This window comes from Staurois parvus, unplaced genomic scaffold, assembly GCF_062004578.1.
Source record: "Staurois parvus isolate SC_StPar_1 unplaced genomic scaffold, SC_StPar_1.0 ptg000092l, whole genome shotgun sequence".
Classification (NCBI taxonomy): Eukaryota; Metazoa; Chordata; class Amphibia; order Anura; family Ranidae; genus Staurois; species Staurois parvus.
The window spans coordinates 4,324,663-4,345,509 of record NW_028317888.1 but is presented as its reverse complement, the minus strand read 5'-3'; the positions used below and the strand labels follow the sequence as shown (position 1 = coordinate 4,345,509).

The following is a 20,847-nucleotide window of genomic DNA, read 5'->3' as shown; positions in this document are numbered from 1 at the left end:
CTGAGGTGCTAGAAATGCAGGATTATTCTCATATGCAGCACAGTGACAGTACTAGCACTGCACTACCTTTTGGTGGATTGACAATCCCCAGTGTCCTAGTACTTCCTAGCCTTTTATACATCAGCTCTGCAGTATTTCATGGTGACGTGGTGAGTCCCAAGTGCAGTACAAGCTGGTGAGGTGGCTAGCACTCGTAGCATTATGCAACTGCATCCACCAAGAATTCAAGCACAGGCCTGTAGAGCCCATGGTGTCCATCCAGAGGTGCCTGCAAACCCTGAATGGTTTCCCCCAGATTCAGCAGCATCCATCATCCCCCCATTCACTGCCCAGGGTTCAGGTGGAAACAGCGAACTTAACAACGCCCCTTGATTTTTTTTAGCTGTTTTTCACTGAAGACCTCTACAATTTGATTGTGCACCAAAGCAATATTTATACCCAACAATACATCTCTGCCAATGCAAATTCAAAGTTTTCCAGCCTATTCGAGTTCAAACCTGTCACGGTTTCTGAATTTAAAGCTTTTTTTGGCCTAACCCTTGACATGGCCCTTACAAAGAATGAATTGTGCTCATATTGGTCCACTGACCTGATTCATCATATACCTGTGTTCTCTGCTGCAATGGTCCCCGATGTCCAGACTACATGGAGAGCAGTGGTTAGATAGTGTGGGACTTGTTTTCACCCTTGTTGAATATGGGGTACCATTTGTATGTGGACAACCTCTATGCTAGCATGCAACTTTTTAGACATTTGTTCCTTCAAGAAATTGGCTGCTATGGCACCATGCGATCTAATCACAAAGGCTTTCCCCAGTGGCTTGGTAACACCCCACTTAGAGAGGGGAAGAATTCTGCTTTTGCATGAAGAACTACTCGAGTAAAATGGAAGAACAAATGTGATGTATTTATCCTGTCTTCCATTCAGACACAACGGTCCAAATTTACATGGCCTCTGGTGTTGTTGAAAGGCCTATCTGTGTCAGCATCAGAATACACGGATCAATGCTGCAGCTGACTGGTGTTCCTGCAAAGCAAATAGTTAACAATAACAAAGTAACAATATAACATTAATTAAAAAAATATATTTTTTTTTTTCCTGACTACCTATGATCTTTAGAGACCTGTCCTGTGCTGAATTGTGTGGACCCCTACACTGTGCCATGCTGTACTCTGGATTTTCTCCCCTTATTCCATGTTTACCACAGACATATCATTTTTTGGGTGACTTTTGTGTTGAGGTAGGTGGGAGGACAACAGGAAAATGCCTCTCATGCATCCGGCTAACTGCATCTGGATTTGGGCTTTGGGGCCACAGTGCCTTCTGGATACTAAAAGGCCGTGATGATCTCTTCCTGATATTTTAGGAAGGATCCAGTTCTTCCAGTAGCTTTGTAAATAACAAAAGCATTGTATAGAGCCAATTGACATAAATATATAGACACTTTTTTGTACCAATGTCTAGCTCTGCAGGTGGTTAAAAATGGCTTCATCATTCAGTAGTTGAAGTCTACACCTCCCAGGCTTTTGGAAAATGAAGAAAAAAAATATATTTTTTTATTTTCATCTTTCATTCCTCAAAACCTTGTGACAATAAAATGAGATCTGCAAAATACTCAGCATGCCGCTGGTTAAATACCTTGGAGTGTCTACTTTCCAAAAAGGAAAAAAGGGGTCATTTGGGGGTGCTTGTTCTATCGGAGCATTTTAGAGTCTCCAAAACTGTGATAGGTAGTCAGGACATCCAATGCATAATTAAGGCCCCTTGAAAGCCTGCAGGTGATGATTGGATTTTAGGCCCCTGTATGTGGATAGGCTGTACCTGTTTTGGGGTGTAATTCCACATATACTAATGGTATATGTGCAAAATATCTCATTAAAGTGACAACTTTTGTAAAGAAAAAAAAATTGTCATATTTCAAAAACTTGTGGCAAAAAATAAAATCTTCCATGGATTCAACATGCCCCCCTGCACATACCTTAGACTGTCTACTTTCCAAACAAGATGTCATTTGGGAGGTGTTTGGTGTCCTGGCATTTTAGCTTGAAATGTGATGGGCAGTAGGAAAGTCAGAGCTGCTTAAAAGCTGCGTAGATTCTAGTATATATCCCGTAGTTTGTAGACTCTATAACTTTCACAAAAAACAATTAATATACACTTACTGGGGATTGTTTTCCAAAGACAAGTAGTGGAATACATTTTGGCCTAAATTTATGAAGAAATTTGATCAGATATTTTTAATAACAGAAAATAGAAAATATTGTTTTTTTTTATTTTGGTCTTTCTCATTTATATGTAGCACTTCCCCCTCATGAGTCGCTGAGTATTTTAGGTTCCCTGTTCACTTCTGAGCCCTGGCTGGAGCACATCCCCTGCTGACACCATTGTAATACCTTGGTCAGGTGTCCCCCCTGGCTATAACACACAATAATCACATAGCATTGAATGAATAGTAAATCAGTCTGTATTAGAGTCAGATTAGCAGTAATATACACATGAAGAATCAACTGATGTGAGAAACTATGAACCGTTCAGGAGAAATAAACAACATATTACAGCACAATACCACGTTAAATAGACTGAATTGTCCTCCAGGACTCAGAGTTTTATTGTTTCTCTCCTACCCAGAGAACGTTCCCCAAACAGGCAGAAAAGGGGAGATTAGGAATGTTAGGCTCGCTCCCTTGTGGGCTCCCAGTAAACAGAGCCAGTGCTTAACTCTCTGAGGGTTTCAACAAGCAGAAAGTCCCATATAAACCCCATCACCCAATGCAGGAAAGACTCTTCTGCTGGCTTTGGTGGAGCTCTTTACATTGGTGCACAGTGGAGGGGTCATCCCTTTTCTTCATGAGAAAATGTCCCTTCCCTGGTGATGAGGACACAGCAAGCAGAGTTCCCCTTCAATAAAGGCAGCAATCTAGGAGTTTACTTGGGTATGGTGGTTACTCAAACTGAGGAGGGTGGGAGCAGACTTCAGCAGAAGTATGTCCCTTTAGTGTGAGACTTGGCTGGTGGAACTTTGTGTAGAACAGGCCGGAGGTAATATTTTACTTTTTCCCAGTTCCTGCCAATCAGACAACAGAATCTATTAGGGCTGATATACTGTGTGTGATACTTCAATGGGCTTCTGGTGTAGATAGGCCGCAGCACTGATTGGGCTACAGAGACTGTGTCTCTATGTGGCAGTCTGCATTGTAAGAATCCTGGACTTTAGTAACCGGCAACATCTATGGAACCTGTATCACATGGTGGTGTGGTGTGGGTTAGGAACTCTCACCAGTCCTTCAAAGTAGTGGTGTGAAATGATGTCCTTGTTGCTGGGGGGCCCTTTTCTGGCTGTCTTCCCATGGAGATAGTGGTGCCGATGACGATGACTCGATCCACCTACATGCAGGATTGACTATCCTGCCTCTCTGAACAATCAACAATCTGGAAATTCCCTTCTCCATCCTCTGAATCAGTCTGATCCAGCCTGAGGCCTCCTGGATCGGCACTCTGTTCTCACACGCACCCTGCCTCTCTTCTCCTCTCCTCCTGGGCTTTTCTCCTTTTATACACTCCAGCCCCTTTACTTACTGACTTGGGATCTGTAGTTCTATGTCAGCTGAACTGAATGAAGAAATCCTGCTTGCAGCATACTAGTCCCAGCATTCTCAGCGTTGCTGTACAATTTCCTGTGTCAGCTGAACTGCAGAGCACAGCCATCTTGTGGCCATTTAACAATCTGCAATTAGTAACAATGCAGTGTGTTACATACATAAAAACCCCCCAGTGGTGATCAAATACCACCAAAAGAAAGCTCCATTTGTGTGAAAAAATTATATCAATTGCATTTGGGTTCAGTGTTGCATGACCGAGCAATTTGCCGTTAAAGTAGTTCAGTGCTGAACAGCAAAATATAACCTGGTCATGAAGAGGTAATACCTTCTGGAGGTCAAGTGGTTAAACTGTGTGTTAGGTTCTTTACTGTTAGAGCGGTAAGCATGTGGAACTCCCTTCCACAGTTGGTGTGTCAGCGGGGAGTGTAGATACATTCACAAACCTTTTAGATGTGTTTCTTAGGGAACACAATGTAAAGGGATATGGAAGAGGATGGTGCCATAGACACGCAGATACACACACTGCGGCTGAACTGGAGGGACGAGTGTCTTTAGTCAACCTTACCGACTATGTAACCATTTATCATTCCTTGTCTGCAGATCTAAAACTCATCAAAACCAGTTCAGAGACAAAACAAACACAACAGAGAAAAGGGGATTTCTGATCCAGCAGACCAAGAGAGTTCTGGGGTCTAAACTCTAAACAGTCTAAAGTAAACGTGTTCCCGTGGGGGGCGGTAGTTCTTAAGGTATAACTAAAGGTAAAACTTTTTTTTTTAGGTTTAGATTAGAGAGGAATTAGAGCATCTGTCAGTTTTTATAGCGGTTTCTGCCCCCATTTGTCCCGGTGACCATTATAACCAAGAGTGAAAGAGAGCCCCAAATTTTGGGTTGACATCAGAACACTAATAGAGGGTAAATCCTCCAATGGGGAAACTAGTTCTGGCGACACCCCAGAATTCCCTCACTTTGGGGGGATTTCCTCTCACTTCTTGTTTTGGTTATGAGACAGGAAGTGAAGGGAAATCTCCCCAATGGGACACAGATGGCAAAAACAACTGACAGAGGTTATAACCCTCCATTACTCTATACAAAATGAAATGGGTTTGTCTTTAGTTACACTTTAAATGTCCATCAACCCTCCTATTCCCCCCTCACATCCACATCCTATTATTGTGTGACCAATACCATCCAAATCATTCTTACTTTCATTTCCCAAAGTTATCCGTCTACAAGGAGACCTGTATAGATCACATGATGGCACCAATGAGGATGGAGGAGGACCGGAGTCACATGACTGAGAAGATACTAAACCTCACCCTGGAGATCATCTACCTGCTGACCGGAGAGGTGAGGAGGATTCTGGGAGGTCACATGACATCACTCTCATCTCTATTAATAAAACACAGACCTGACCGGAGAGGTGAGGAGGATTCTGGGAGGTCACATGACATCACTATTATCTCTATTAATAAAACAGAGTCCTGACCGGAGAGGTGAGGAGGATTCTGGGAGGTCACATGACCTCACTCTTATCTCTATTAATAAAACACAGACCTGACCGGAGAGGTGAGGAGGATTCTGGGAGTCTAACATGATATTCCTATTGGTTCCTCAGAGATTTCCTCTTCTGAAGTCAGGTGATCATATGACCATCACAGTGCCTCCATGTGACTCCCTAAACCCTGAGAGACACAACATGGAGAAGATTCTAGAAGTCACCAAGAAGATGATGGAGCTGCTGACAGGAGAGGTGAGCGGTGCCGGGAATTCTGGGACATTCTCCAGTAACAGACAAGGGATGTGTCTGGATGGTGACTGTATCATTGTGTGTGTCAGGTTCCTATAAGGTGTCAGGGTGTCACTGTCTATTTCTCCATGGAGGAGTGGGAGTATTTAGAAGGACACAAGGATCTCTACAAGGACGTCATGATGGACAATCAGCCGCCCCTCACATCACCGGGTAAGAGGAGACTTTATTGTAAAGGAGAGAGCAGTACGGAGGATCCACCTAGATCCCCCATCATCTGATAAACACATAGAAACAATGGATTCAGTCAGTGTGTGTGTTTCCTACAGATGGATCCAGTCATGGGAACCCACCAGAGAGATGTCCCCGTCCTCTGTATTCCCGGGATTCCACACAGGAAGGTCACACCATCCCTCACCATCATCAGGTAGATGAGGAACAATCACTGATAGTATCATTAGGATCTGTACATTATCTGCATTGTTACCATTGATGGCATTTTTATTATATATTCAGAGTGGAGACCTGAGAGATCCTAAAGTTGAGAAAAAAGAAGAAATAGAAGAAGAGGAGGATGAGGATGGGGTGATGGAGGAGTCAGAGATTCCAGAAAAACACAAAGATCTGTACCAGGACACCATGGTGGAGTCATCCAGCTACAAAAATCTACCAGAAAGATGTCACTGTCCTCTGTATTCCCAGGATTCCACACAGGGGGGTCACACCATCCCTCACCATTACAAGGTTTGTGTCAGGTCCAGACTGGCCATAGGGCACACTGGGTATTTGCCTGGTGGACAGGGGCTTCCGGACAGGGCCAGAACTCTGGGAACTCTGCTGCATTTCCTTAGTACCCTGTGATGTGTGGAGAGGGAGTGAGGCAGACAGCTCTGGAGCCCTGGAGCCATGGGGGACTGAGCCAGGGGGCAAGGTAACCTTGCTGCTCTGATTCCATTGTTAGTGGCCCCAGGAGGCTGGACTGCGGCTGCCCAGTGGCTGCAGGGCTCTGAGCTGAGAGAGTCTCTCTCTTACAGCCCAGAGCCATCAATGACATTCCACCCCTTTTCCCACATGGACAGGGGTTGAGAGAGAGAGCTGGTTCTGTTCCTCCTCCTCCCTCCCTCTCCTCCTGTGCCTGTCCCACCTACACCCCCCGGCAGTGTTGTGCCTCAGAGATGGAGATATGTGGGTGGAAAGTTTTCTTTTTCTACATTGTGCGGAGGATTACACTGGGCTGCTCAGTCTAAAATGCCTGGGACAATTTTTTTGGCCCAGTCTGGGCCTGGCTGGTGGGATGGAGCATCTATAAGATGGACTTGTAGAGACAATGTGTGGATTTTGTGTGTGATGTCACAATAATAAAGCTCATATTTTACAGATGATATTTTCTCTCATTTCCTTGATTTAGAGTGGAGATCCAATCGATATAGAATTTGAGGTGAAAGCAGAAGAAGAAGAGGCGTATGTGAGGGATGATCAGCAGTCTATGGAGGAGGATGGAATAACGGGGACATTTATAGAGGAGGACACTCCTACAGAGATCAGCACAGGTGGGTCATGAACACTAAATCCATTCCTCCACCCATACTGCTCACTGATTGGTCCAGAGTAGGGCGGGGACTGGGTGATATCAGCCTGTAATCCCCTGGTCACTTTCCTGAGCTGTGTTCCCCGTCCTGTATTCCTGGATTTCTCTCGGATAATCTTCCTTCTCTGTGCTGCAGACACAATTTATGTATCAGTTCTGGTTGTTTCCTCACTCTCTGACTAAGGTCCATGAATAAAGAAATGACCTGGTAGGAGATCAGAGGACCCATTTCCTAGTTCCCTTGAGGGTGGAATTGTAAGCTCCTCAGAGACCAAGCTGCCTGATGTGGGTGGAGTCCTGGTTTGGGGGAACCAATCAGCTCCTGTCTAGTAATCCTCTTTGTCTTTGTATTTTAGTCCATGGCCGGGAGATGAGGAAAACCTCCGAGGATTGTCTCACTTTGTCTCCAGACTGGAAAGTAGAAGATGAGGACATCACACAGTATAGTCCAGGAGAAAATCCGGCTCCCTCCAATGTGCATCCGGCACCACCCAGTGTAGATGGACCATCGGATTCCTTGTATCCTGAGGAACCTCAGACTGTGCGGGACCGGGCCGGCCTTCCAACAGAGAAGAGCTTCTCCTGTACTGAGTGCGGGAAATGTTTCCATTCTACATACCATCTTAATGTGCATAAAAGATCTCACACAGGGGAGAAGCCTTATTCCTGTCCTGGGTGCAGGAAATGTTTCAGTTCTAAATCCCATCTTAATGTGCATAAAAGATCTCACACGGAGGAGAAGCCACATTCCTGTCCTGAGTGTGGGAAATGTTTTTCACAGAAGTCCAGTCTTTACACACATCAGAGATCTCACACGGGGGAAAAGGCATATTCCTGTCCTGAGTGTGGGAAATGTTTTTCACAAAAATCTAGTCTTTACAGACATCAGAGATCTCACACGGGGGAGAAGCCGTATTCCTGTTCTCAGTGCTGGAAATGCTTTTCAAGCAAGTCCATTCTTTCCAGACATCAGAGATCTCACACGGGTGAAAAGCCATTTTCCTGTCCTGATTGCGGGAAATGCTTTACACAGAAGTCTAATCTTTATGTACATCAGAGATCTCACACAGGGGAGAAGCCGTATTCCTGTCCTGAGTGCGGGAAATGTTTTTCAGAGAAGTCCAGTCTTTCTAAACATCAGAGATCTCACACGGGGGAGTAGCCACTTTCCTGTTCTCAGTGTGTTAAATGTTTTTCACAGAAGTCTGATCTGTACACACATCAGAGATCTCACACGGGGAAAAGCTGTATTCCTGTTCTGTGTGCAGGAAATGTTTCATATATAAATCAGCAGTTGTTACACATCAGAGATGTCACACGGGGGAGAAGCCGTATTCCTATCCTGAGTTTGGGAAATGTTTTTCAAGGAGCTTCAATCTTTCCAGGCATAAGAAATCTCACACAGAGGAGAAGCCACTTTCCTGTCCTGAGTGAGGGAAATGTTCCTCACTGAAGTCCTGTCTTCCTGTACATCAGGGGTCCCACACAACCCTGGAGGTGTATTAGTGCCTTGAGTGTGGGAAATGTCTTCTAGAAGAATGTTGCTGGACATCCCAGCTCTCATGTGGGGAAGAAGCACACCCTGATATACACCTCAGATATACTCCATGGCTGATCTTCATCATGGAAGAAACAGTTCATAAGGAGATCAGAGGTCCCCAAAGACATGGATGAAGTGTGGGACCGGGTTGGCCATTGCTGGCAGGAGAAGAATAACAATGGAGTCCTGCCCTGTGATTGGCTGAGTCTATAAGTTGTTGAATGAATGACCCGTCATTCACCCAGACGTGACCAGTTTGGTCCATACTTAAAGGAGAAGTTCCCCTTTTTGGGCAGAATTTCCCTTCCCATAATACACAGAAGCGTTCTCTGATGCCGTCTCTGGCCCGGCCGTCCCGATGGGCTTTCCTCTCCCATCATCCACAGGACCATCACTTGTCTGTCAGTTTATTGGATCGTTGGAACGGATTTTCAGATTGCATCATTTCCTGTCCATGATTTCTCAGCATTCACTTCCTGTAGGCCACTTCCCAGAAGCCTTCACTTCCTTGTTGCATCACAGAAGGGGGTGTGACAGGGCGTGTTCACCGCTCGGGACCACACCTCCCTCATTATAATACCTTCCTATACAATCTGATTGGACAATCTCCTCTAGATCTCCCCCCAGCTATGTAGTACAAGGGCAGACAAAGTCCAGGGTATGGAATGTGTGACAATTTATATTGGGAACTTGTGAGGCCTGGGGGCTGCAAATGCATTAAGATGTACCGAGGGTTCCGGGGAGAGCGCAGATTAGTAACGTTTGTAACCGTTTTAGGATCACCCAAAAGAGGACAGAGAGGCAAGTGAGGGGATATGAAGTTGCTGGAATATTTATCAGAGTTCCTGGTGCAGAGTGTGTGACCCATCAAGAGGCTGATAGACGTAGGTCTGGATTTAGGAGGACTCCATGGGAGTGAATGGTGAGAAGTTTGAGAACAGAGCAATGCTTCTAAGTCAGCCCATAAGGAGCCATGTATTGTGGTGTAAAGGGGGGTTAGTGGGGTAATCTGGGCACCAAGAAATATTTAGTAACATTTGGAACACCCAAACCTCCTTGTTCCTTATGTATATACATAGCATGTCTTGGGATTCGTGGCCCTTTGTCTGCTCAGTTGAATTACAAGACCTGATTTTAAAAAGATTTCAGAGTATAGGAGGAGATGGGGATTGATGGGGGTGGGGATGAGTACAGGACAAGTGAAGGAGTTTTGGTAAAAAGGCCAATTTTCCATCACTGATCCTCCCTATCCAGGAGAGGTGAAGATGAGTCCAGGACAGAAGTAGGACTCTCAAGTATTTGAAAGTGGGGATGTAGTTGGCCTCATGGAGTGTGTTGTACGAGCGAGGGAGATGAATGCCCAAATAATCCAGGTAGGAGGTGGGCCAAGGAAACTATCATTCTGTTTTACAGAGGAAAGGGAAATGTATGGAGTACAGAGAATAGGACTGGCAGGGAGGTGTTGGGTTGGACCAAAGTAAGTAAAAGATCATCGGCAAACAAACTGACTTTACCCAGTTCAGGACCGACCATCACACTTATACTGCGGCAGGGCAGTCCCTCTGTTCCAGATCACATACAGTACATGTACACGTGTGAGCCCACCGCCCTGACTGTGCTGTCATTCAGTACAGCACAAGCCGATTATCAGGTCCAGGCCAATGATTTCTGACCTGGACCTGCTGATCACCTGTACAGAATCAGAGATCATTCTGTGTCCATATTTATAAACACAGGAACTGGAAAGGTACACTAGTGAAGAGGAACACAAATAATACAAAGTATTCCCACAAGCAGCTAAAAAAGGTGATCAATAATCAATAAACCAACTTAACAGTGAATTCAACTGAAAAAATGCTGCCCACACCTGAACATACTCATATAAATGTGCAAAAATGTCAATAAATAGAAATACAGCGCCGCACTTTCTTTAACCACTTTAAGTCCCCCCTATAGCAGAAATACTGCTACAGTGCGGACTCCCTGCACAAAATCATGTGTATATATATGTATGTGATTTGCGCTCCCGCAGTTGCCAGGGGGGCACATGTGCACACGCCAACCTGCCGTTGCCGTGATTCAGTTCCTGACCGATCAATCATCATGTTCAGGCCAGTGATGTTCGGATCTGGTGATCGATCCCTGCCCTATCAGAGATCTTCCTGTACCTGTGTTTCCATTATACAGATACAGGAAATGATGACATCTTCTCTCTCTGAGCGCATTCTGTCCCAGAGAGAGAAGAAAGCAGATCCACGCAATACACACACACAGTAAAACCACATTTAGGACACATTTAACCCCCTGATCTGCCCCAGTTAACCCCTTCACTGCCCTGTCACCAGTGTCATTAGTACAGTGTACAGATTTTTTGCTGATCACTGTATTAGTGTCACCAGCGACTTCAGATAGCATTAGTGTCAGTTAGCATCCCTCCCAGATAGCATCAGATTGCCCGTCAGTACACCAGTCATCACATTTAACCCCTTGATTGCCAGGAACACGCTCATACACAATAAACCTCCATTGCTAGTATAGTGTCTGAGCGGATCAATATCTTTGATCAGATCAGAAATATGCCAGCGTTCACATTAGTATAGCGTCCCCAAAAATGCAGCGTTAGCGGGATCAGCCTCGGCACCTGCCAGCACCTGTGTTTAGCCCCTACGCTTCCCCCCCCTTCTCCCCCAGCAAGTGCAGTGTCAGTAGGTCACTGTCACAGGATACATTGCACACAAAACCGCAGTGTTGGCAGAATCAGGCCTGATCTCTGCTAGCACTTGCAAGTACATTTTTTTTAGTGGTTCAAGCAGTCCCTGACAGCCAGGCACTCTTTTTCCTATGAATTGCACTAGGTACCTATAAATTTAGTGTCCAGCGAAAGGTACTCCAGTGAAGAGGCCTACAGGATTCTGAGCATATCAGATGAGAGTGAAGGGGAAGACTCACTGACACAATCAGCCACAGAATATGAACCTGTAGACAACAGTGGTACCCTGACAGATTGCATAGATGATGGAGGAGAGGTCCCTGCTAAGGTCAGGTGTACCCGACCCCATTCTCAGGGTGATGAGGTGTTACAATCGCATGATGACTCTCATATGCAGCAGAGTGCCGCATGAATGGCGATCACCAGCGGCCTAGTACATCCTGGTCTTTTACATACCAGCACTGCAGTATGACTTGGTGACATGGTGAGTCCCATAAGTGCAGTACAAGCTGGTGCAGTGGTGAGTACAAGTAGTGTCCCGAAGCCACCAGAACTTCACACACAGGCCCCTAGAGCCCCTAGTATCCTTCTGGGTATGCTTGCCGATTGGCAGCCCACAAATTCTGCAGCACCCGTACTTCCACCATTCACTGCCCAACCCAGAATTCAGGTGGACACAGAAAATTTAACTCCTCCCCTTGATTTTTTGGAGCTGTTTTTCACGGAAGATCTGTATGAATTGATTGCGGATAAAAGCATTTTATATGCACAACAGTTTATCACCACCAACCCGAATTCAAACCTTGCCAGACTGTTCGCATGGAAACCTATTATGCTTTCTGAATTTAAGGTTTTTTTGGGCCTAACCCTCAACATGGGCATTACTAAGAAAAATGAATTGCAGTTGTATTGGTCCGCAGACCCGATTCATCATATGCCGTGTTCTCTGCTGTCATGGCCAGGCATAGATATGAGAGTATAATGTGTTTATGCATTTCAATGACAATACAATCTGTCATCCTCGGGTTGACGAATTTGACCGGCTCCACAAAATTCGTCCCCTTGTAAATCACCATAACCAAAAATGTGCAGATGTCTATACTCCCCACCAAAAAAATCTGCGTTGATGAGTCCCTCATTAATTTTTAGGCCACCTTGCATTCAAACTATTTTTCCCCAATAAGCTGGCCAGATATGTATATCAGAACTGTGATTTGGGGAGGGGGGTTGGTGCTATCCTGGTATTTCAGGGCATCCAAAACTGTGATAGGTAGTGAGGAAGTGAAATGAGGAAGTTATGCACCTTTCAAAGTGGTCATTGGATTTCATACCATTGTATGTAGCTAGGCTCCCAAAAAGTCTCTCACATGTGGTACCCCCATACTTGGTAGAAGTAGCAGAATGTATTTTGGGGTGTAATTTCACATATACCCATGGCTTGTGTGAGCAATATGTCATTTAAGTGACAATTTTGTGTACAAAAAAAAACTTGTGGAAAAAAATAAATCTTTCATGGACTCAACATGCCTCTCAGCAGATATCTTAGGGTGTCTTCTTTCCAAAAAGGGCTCATTTGGGGGTGTTTGTACTATCCGGGTATTTTAGCACCTCAAGAAATGTGATGGCAGTCAGAAAGTAAAAGCTGTGTAAATTCCATAGTTTGTAGATGATATAACTTTTACACAAAGCAATTACTATGCAGTTATTGAGATTTTTTTTTTTTATCAGAGACATATAGCAAAAAACATGTTGGCCTAAATTTATGACAAAATTTGAGTTTATTGGATATTGTTTATAACAGAAATGAGAAAATATTGTTTTTTTTTTCAAAAGATAGAGAATTAAAGTTCCGATTTCCAGAATCCCATCGTTGGGAGTTTGGTTGTATGAGTTTGTTTTTGGAGTAGGTGGTAGAAGGTAGAGAGATGGGAGCTGGAAGGTGTAGAGCTGTTGAAGAGTGTTATGAGGCCCATGGGCTGAGTGTTCTCACACCAGTGCAGGTGAGGTAGCATATGTCTAATTCTGAGGAATTTGTAGAAGTCTTTCTGGTCCGGAAAATAAGTGAGGCTGGGATCCTGAAACGTTCTTATGTAAGTGTTGTTCAGCAGATCTTTCACAGAGTAAATGCCCTTTGTGTACAAGTTTACAGGCGGATATCTTCAGACAGGAGTTCCAAGGTGAGAAGAGAAGATATTGCAGAACTTTTTGCAGTATGTCCAAAGAGGATTACGCCAAAGAGTTCCACATTCAGATGATTGGTGTTATGGTGTCCAGGAATTCTGGTCAGTTTCTATCATTGCACCATGGAGAGTATTCTTCCCATCCACACTGCAGTGTAGTATGATGGCTGTAGGGTGGAGGATAGGAAGTGTCGGTCTCGGGAGGAGAAATAAAGCACAGCAGTAGGTATAGATTGGGACACAGCTATGCCAGCAGACTAAAAAAGAAAGCAAATGGCAGAGTGATCCATCCCGGTTACAGTGTGTTTGTATCTATGATAAATGACAGGCTAAACCCACCTGGAGACTTTCTCCACACCTGGAGTGTGCTGAGTTCTTGGAGAACGTCTACACAGTGTTTCCAGATTGGCTTTATCACCCCAACGAGCTCGCTCCAGTTCATGGATGTCATCATTATGTTTGGAGGATCTCACCAGTCAGGAGCCTTTCCTGTCATCCTACATGTTCCCTTCTGAGGATTGTTCTATCCTTCCAAACAAATGTATGAAATCATGGATGAGTCCTCCTTCTATGTGATCTAGAAGATCTTCAATCACAATGTCTTTATGGATGAAGTGGATGGCCCAGTTTATATATTATTTATTGCTTTACAGCTTTATTCCCTCCAGGATTCATTCTTTATTTATAGAACCATTCAAGGAAGTGTTCTTACTTTAAGAGATCTCCACCACCATTCCTCTGTGACCATTACATCCTTGTCATTTATGTCTAACATCTTCATTATCAGTGGATTGATTTTATTTTTATACTTTAAAGAATATTTTTACATTTTCTTAACCAAAAAGATTGATTTCAGAGGGAATCTGTTTTAATTTGTCTTCTATATGTAATAAAATATCTTTGTTAAAGCGTTGGTTCCATAAGAACTAGAATGATTTGTTCTTCCTTATCTTGTGTTATATATGAATTTCCCTGGTAGCCGTGTAAGGCAGATATTTTACAGGAATGATTATTCAGGCTCCATTCTCACCAATGTGTATGTTAGTACTTTTTATTTTCAGAATTGCACAACAACTTAACATGGCTTCCTATGGGACACGTTCACATCTAGGCTTTTTTGAGTTGCTGTGTATTTGGAAAGGGTCAGGGACTATTTTAAAAGCAAAAAGCAGCATTTTGCTACAATAGAGTTCAATGAGAATCTGCTAAAATGCATGATAGTGTGTTTTTGCATTTTTATTCTGCTCAGCAAATAAAAAAAAAATGCACTTTGAAAAAAAAAAGCTGAACAAAACGCAAAACTCAGTAAAAACTCATCACAAACATATCAACATGAAAGTGTACAATCCAAACGCACATGTTCTGTGTATAAATGGCTGTGTGTATAAGTGGGTGCTGCAGCGACTCTCAGCTGGAACCGAACAGAATCAGTAACAGAGAATGTCACCAGCACACCGAGGATCACCAATATGGGGCCAAAAGTTTTAATGAACGATCACATAGTTACAGAAAGGCAATGTTTTGGAGTCTCACAGGAACCCTTCGTCACATGCCTGATGAAGGGGCCCTGCGACACTCCGAAATGTTGCCTTGCTGTAACTATGTTATCGTTCATTAAAACGTTTGGCCCCATATTGGTGATCCTCGGTGTGCTGGTGACATTCTCCCTTACAAACATAGCAAAAATGCAAAATGAACTGCGAAAAGTACTGCAAAACAAACAAAAAGCCAACTGCCAAGGTGTGAACGGAGCCTTACAGATGTTTCTTGAGCTGCAGTTCCTTTGAGCTCCACAAGGTGGTGATCTCACTTCTGTCCAGACAGAAAGCCTCTATGGAAGACAGACAGGAAGTGATGTCAGACAGGAAGTTCGAAGTGGCTTTGAAGTAGAAAAGAGACGTTACCAGAAGTGGAGGTAATAAGATGTTATTTCCTATTTACACCCAGTAACCCACCGTCATGTCCGTCCTCTTCCTCCATAGTCACGTCGGTCCTCTTCCTCCATAGTCACGTCCGTCCTCTTCCTCCATAGTCACGTCCGTCCTCTTCCTCCATAGTTACATCCGTCCTCTTCCTCCATAGTCATGTCCGTCCTCTTCCTCCATAGTCATGTCCGTCCTCTTCCTCCATAATCACGTCCGTCCTCTTCCTCCATAGTCACGTCCGTCCTCTTCCTCCATAGTTACATCCGTCCTCTTCCTCCATAGTCATGTCCGTCCTCTTCCTCCATAGTCACGTCCGTCCTCTTCCTCTATAGTCACTGTGACGTCTTTTATCTCCAGCAGATGATGATACACACATATATAGTGTGGGAACCCAGATTAACCCCTTCAGGGGCAGAACATTCCCCCACTTCCGGGGCCGGAACATTCTCCTCATTGTGGAGATAAATTCTAGTAATATGGTCCTCTAAACAAACAGCACTGACAATAAATAGACAAGACAAGGACCATCCTGACCATACATGGCCTACAAAGGGCAATGATGACACTACACAGGCAGCCAATGGGCAATCATTACACTATGCAGCCAACACAATGATGGAGTGCCGGGGTCAGGAGTATGGAGCATAGAGCCCCTTACATTGCTGTCAGGAGGAAGAAAACATTCCCCAGCCGGCCATGAAGAATATGTTCCATCATTGGTGTCAGAGGGAGGGAAATACTGAGGGGTCTGAGGGAAGTAGAGGAGCTGAGGGGTCTCTGAGGAGGTAGTGAGACTAAAGAACTCTGGATCCTCTGAGGGTTTCCTGCATCTGAAGGACTCTGGGACCTCTGAGGAGGAGGAGTAACTGAAGAACTTTGGGATCCTGTTAGGAAGTAATAGGGCTGAACAACTCTGAGAGGTTAGTGGGGCTGAAGGACTGTGGGGGCCTCTGAGGGGTATTCAGGCTGCAAGGCTCTGAGGTAAGAGGGGGCTTTAGGGCTCATAGGAACTCTGGGTCTCTGATGGTCCTCCCACCCCTCCTTCACTTACTTTTCTGACCTCCTTAAAGATCTCCTGCCAGCACGTGTAGGGAGTCTTCACCTCACCATCTCACTGGTCAAGAATTGTAAGACACAAAAAAGAACAAAGAAGGACACTTGGTCCTTGGGGAGGTCTGTATGCATAGTATTAATGCTTAATGGATGGACAGTCCAATACCTTCCCATACCACAGAATCTGGCAGTGCCGGTGCTGGAATTTAGAGCCAGAAGAAGCCACTGCCACTCTGTACAATGTCCTGGAAATTTCAGAATACTTGGCAACTAAGAGATTAAACCCTTCCCCCTGCTGTCCTCCTCCTACCCACACATAGAAGAGATGAGAACAGACTCCTCCCACACAGCTCTCTGCTCCACCAGCACCATCCTCCTGCTATCCAATCCAATCTCTTCTCTTACTGCAGAGAGTGACAGTGACATCACTCCTGTCAGTCAACAGGCTGCCGGAGATTGGAGCCTTTCAGCTGGAGTTCTGCCAATTATCCTGATTATAGAGCAATTCCGGCCAGCAAGTTCCCCTTCCTGGACCTCATGATGACCCGACATTGACCTCACAGCACTGCCTCAGAGCAAACAAGTCATAGGAAGGATCAGATTTATCATTCCTTGTCTGCAGATCTAATACTCATCAAAACCAGTTCAGAGACCAAACAAACCCAACAGAGAAAAGGGGATTTCTGATGCAGCAGGTCCAGAGGGTCCCGGGACCTTGAAGATTTTGTAAACCCTAAACAGTCCAGATTAAATATCTTCCCATGGGGGAGTAATTCTTCAATGTCCAGCAACCCTCCTATTCCCCCCTCACATCCACATCCTATTATTGTGTGACCAATACCATCCAAATCATTCTTACTTTCATTTCCCAAAGTTATCCGTCTACAAGGAGACCTGTATAGATCACATGATGGCACCAATGAGGATGGAGGAGGACCGGAGTCACATGACTGAGAAGATACTAAACCTCACCCTGGAGATCATCTACCTGCTGACCGGAGAGGTGAGGAGGATTCTGGGAGGTCACATGACATCACTTTTATCTCTATTAATAAAATGCAGACCTGACCGGAGAGGTGAGGAGGATTCTGGGAGGTCACATGACATCACTCTTATCTCTATTAATAATACACAGACCTGACCAGAGAGGTGAGGAGGATTCTGGGAGGTCACATGTCATCGCTCTTATGTCTATTAATAAAACACAGACCTGACCGGAGAGGTGAGGAGGATTCTGGGAGGTCACATGACATCACTCTTATCTCTATTAATAAACACAGACCTGACCGGAGAGGTGAGGAGGATTCTGGGAGTCTAACATGATATTCCTATTGGTTCCTCAATACAGAGATTTCCTCTTCTGAAGTCAGGTGATCATATGACCATCACAGTGCCTCCATGTGACTCCCTAAACCCTGAGAGACACAACATGCAGAAGATTCTAGAAGTCACCAAGAAGATGATGGAGCTGCTGACAGGAGAGGTGAGCGGTGCCGGGAATTCTGGGACATTCTCCAGTAACAGACAAGGGATGTGTCTGGATGGTGACTGTATCATTGTGTGTGTCAGGTTCCTATAAGGTGTCAGGGTGTCACTGTCTATTTCTCCATGGAGGAGTGGGAGTATTTAGAAGGACACAAGGATCTCTACAAGGACGTCATGATGGACAATCAGCCGCCCCTCACATCACCGGGTAAGAGGAGACTTTATTGGAAAGGAGAGAGCAGTACGGAGGATCCACCTAGATCCCCCATCATCTGATAAACACATAGAAACAATGGATTCAGTCAGTGTGTGTGTTTCCTACAGATGGATCCAGTCATGGGAACCCACCAGAGAGATGTCCCCATCCTCTGTATTCCCGGGATTCCACACAGGAAGGTCACACCATCCCTCAATGTTACAAGGTTGGTTGGACTGAGCATCTAGAACATGAATTTGAGGAGAAAATATGTGGATTTTTCATGTGAGCTTATATTTATATATTTTTGGTGAAATTTCTCATTTTCTTGGTTTAGAGTGAAGATCTGATAGATATAGAATTTGAGGTGAAAGCAGAAGAAGAAGAGGCGTATGTGAGGGATGATCAGCAGTCTATGGAGGAGGATGGAATAACGGGGACATTTATAGAGGAGGACACTCCTACAGAGATCAGCACAGGTGGGTCATGAACACTAAATCCATTCCTCCACCCATACTGCTCACTGATTGGTCCAGAGTAGGGCGGGGACTGGGTGATATCAGCCTGTAATCCCCTGGTCACTTTCCTGAGCTGTGTTCCCCGTCCTGTATTCCTGGATTTCTCTCGGATAATCTTCCTTCTCTGTGCTGCAGACACAATGTATGTATCTAGACTGGATTTATGGAGGTTCTGGGGTTCAACTGGCAGAAAAATGTTCATTTTCACCATAGGTGTAGCTCTACCTAGGCCCATGGGACATGTGAGTTGGGTATTCTTCCCCATGTACGGGTCTAGTAAGATCTCTGACAGAACATTTCTCCCAGGGTTCCTTGCTCTGTGGTCTGCTGGCTGTGCCGGGTGGAGGGATATGTCTGTAGTGTCTCAGACCCAAGTCACTGAGTGCAGTCTCAGGAGATGGGAGGCAGCGGTGTGGGATCTCTGCAACTTGTCTACAGCAAACATTTACGCTTCCACTGATTACTGAATACCAATATTATGAGTCCTGACCCTTACACTGTATAATTTATATTGTACATTATATACTCCTGACCCCTGCACTATATACTCTGTGTTGTACATTACATACTCCTGACTTCAGGATCAGTCCAGTCTTCATCTTGGTTGTTCTCCCCCCATCCTCACTCTCTGACCTCTGGTGGGGCTCAGCCCCGCTGTTCTTCATGACTAAATCATGGACTAAATAAGGAAGTGCAGTACTTCTTGTGTTGGGAAGATGGCGATGAGTGATAGAGGGGGTGGGGCCCCTCGTCCTATAATCCCCTCATCACTGTCCCTCCTATAAAAGACAGTTCTGGTTGTTTCCTCACTCTCTGACTAAGGTCCATGAATAAAGAAATGACCTGGTAGGAGATCAGAGGAGCCATTTCCTAGTTCCCTTGAGGGTGGAATTGTAAGCTCCGCAGAGACCAAGCTGCCTGATGTGGGCGGAGTCCTGGTTTGGGGGAACCAATCAGCTCCTGTCTAGTAATCCTCTTTGTCTTTGTATTTTAGTCCATGGCCGGGAGATGAGGAAAACCTCCGAGGATTGTCTCACTTTGTCTCCAGACTGGAAAGTAGAAGATGAGGACATCACACAGTATAGTCCAGGAGAAAACCCGGCTCCCTCCAATGTCCATCCGGCACCACCCAGTGTAGATGGACCATCGGATTCCTCGTATCCTGAGGAACCTCAGACTGTGTGGGACCGGGTCTGCTTTCCAACAAGGAAGATCTTTTCCTGTACTGAGTGCGGGAAGCGTTTCCATTTTAAATCCCACCTAACTAGGCATAAAAGATCTCACACGGGAGAAAAACCATATTCCTGTCCTGAGTGCGGGAAATGTTTTTCACAGACATCCAATTTTTACAGACATCAGAGATCACACATGGGGGAGAAGCCACTTTCCTGTCTTGAGTGTGGGAAATGTTTTTCACAGTTGTCTAGTTTGTACAGGCATCAGAGATCTCACACGGGAGAGAAGCCACTTTCCTGTTCTGAGTGTGGAAAATGTTTTGCAACAAAAACAGATATTGTCAATCATCAGAGGTCTCACACAGGGGAGAAGCCTTATTGCTGCCCTGAGTGCGGGAAATGTTTTTCACAGAAGTCTCATCTTTACACACATCAGAGATCTCACACGGGGCAAAAACCATATTCCTGTCCTGAGTGTGGGAAATGTTTTTCGGAGAAGTCCAGTCTTGACAAACATCAGAGATCTCACACTGGGGAGAAGCCATATTCCTGTTCTGTGTGTGGGAAATGTTTCTCAGTGAAATGCAGCCTTTCCAAACATCAGAGATTGCACATGAGGGAGAAGCCACGTTCCTGTCTTGAGTGAGAGAAATGTTCCTCACTGAAGTCCTGTCTTCCTGTACATCAGGGGTCCCACACAACCCTGGAGAAGTATTAGTGCCTTGAGTGTGGGAAATGTCTTCTAGATGAATGTTGCTGGACATCCCAGCTCTCATGTGGGGAAGAAGCACACCCTGATATACACCTCAGATATACTCCATGGCTGATCTTCATCATAGAAGAAACAGTTCATAAGGAGATCAGAGGTCCCCAAAGACATGGATGAAGTGTGGGATCGGGTTGGCAATTGATAGCAGCAGAAGAATAAAAATGGAGTCCTGCCCTGTGATTGGCTGAGTACATTTTGTGGTGGGAGATTTCACAATCATTGGAGGTCTATTTTTGTAATTGTAAAATGAATATGACACATAGGCATGATGAATATTGGTCGTATTTCATTTCATACAGTGATTTCCTATGATCATCAGCTCCATCTAGTGGCAATACTGAGGCACTGTGGTACTATTA

At 44.9% G+C, this 20,847-nt stretch overlaps 1 pseudogene; it reads left to right on the top strand.

Moving 5' to 3' along the window:
- Positions 1–696: 696 nt before the first annotated feature.
- LOC149468170 (uncharacterized) lies at positions 697–20,644 on the top strand (annotated as a pseudogene).
- Positions 20,645–20,847: the final 203 nt, after the last annotated feature.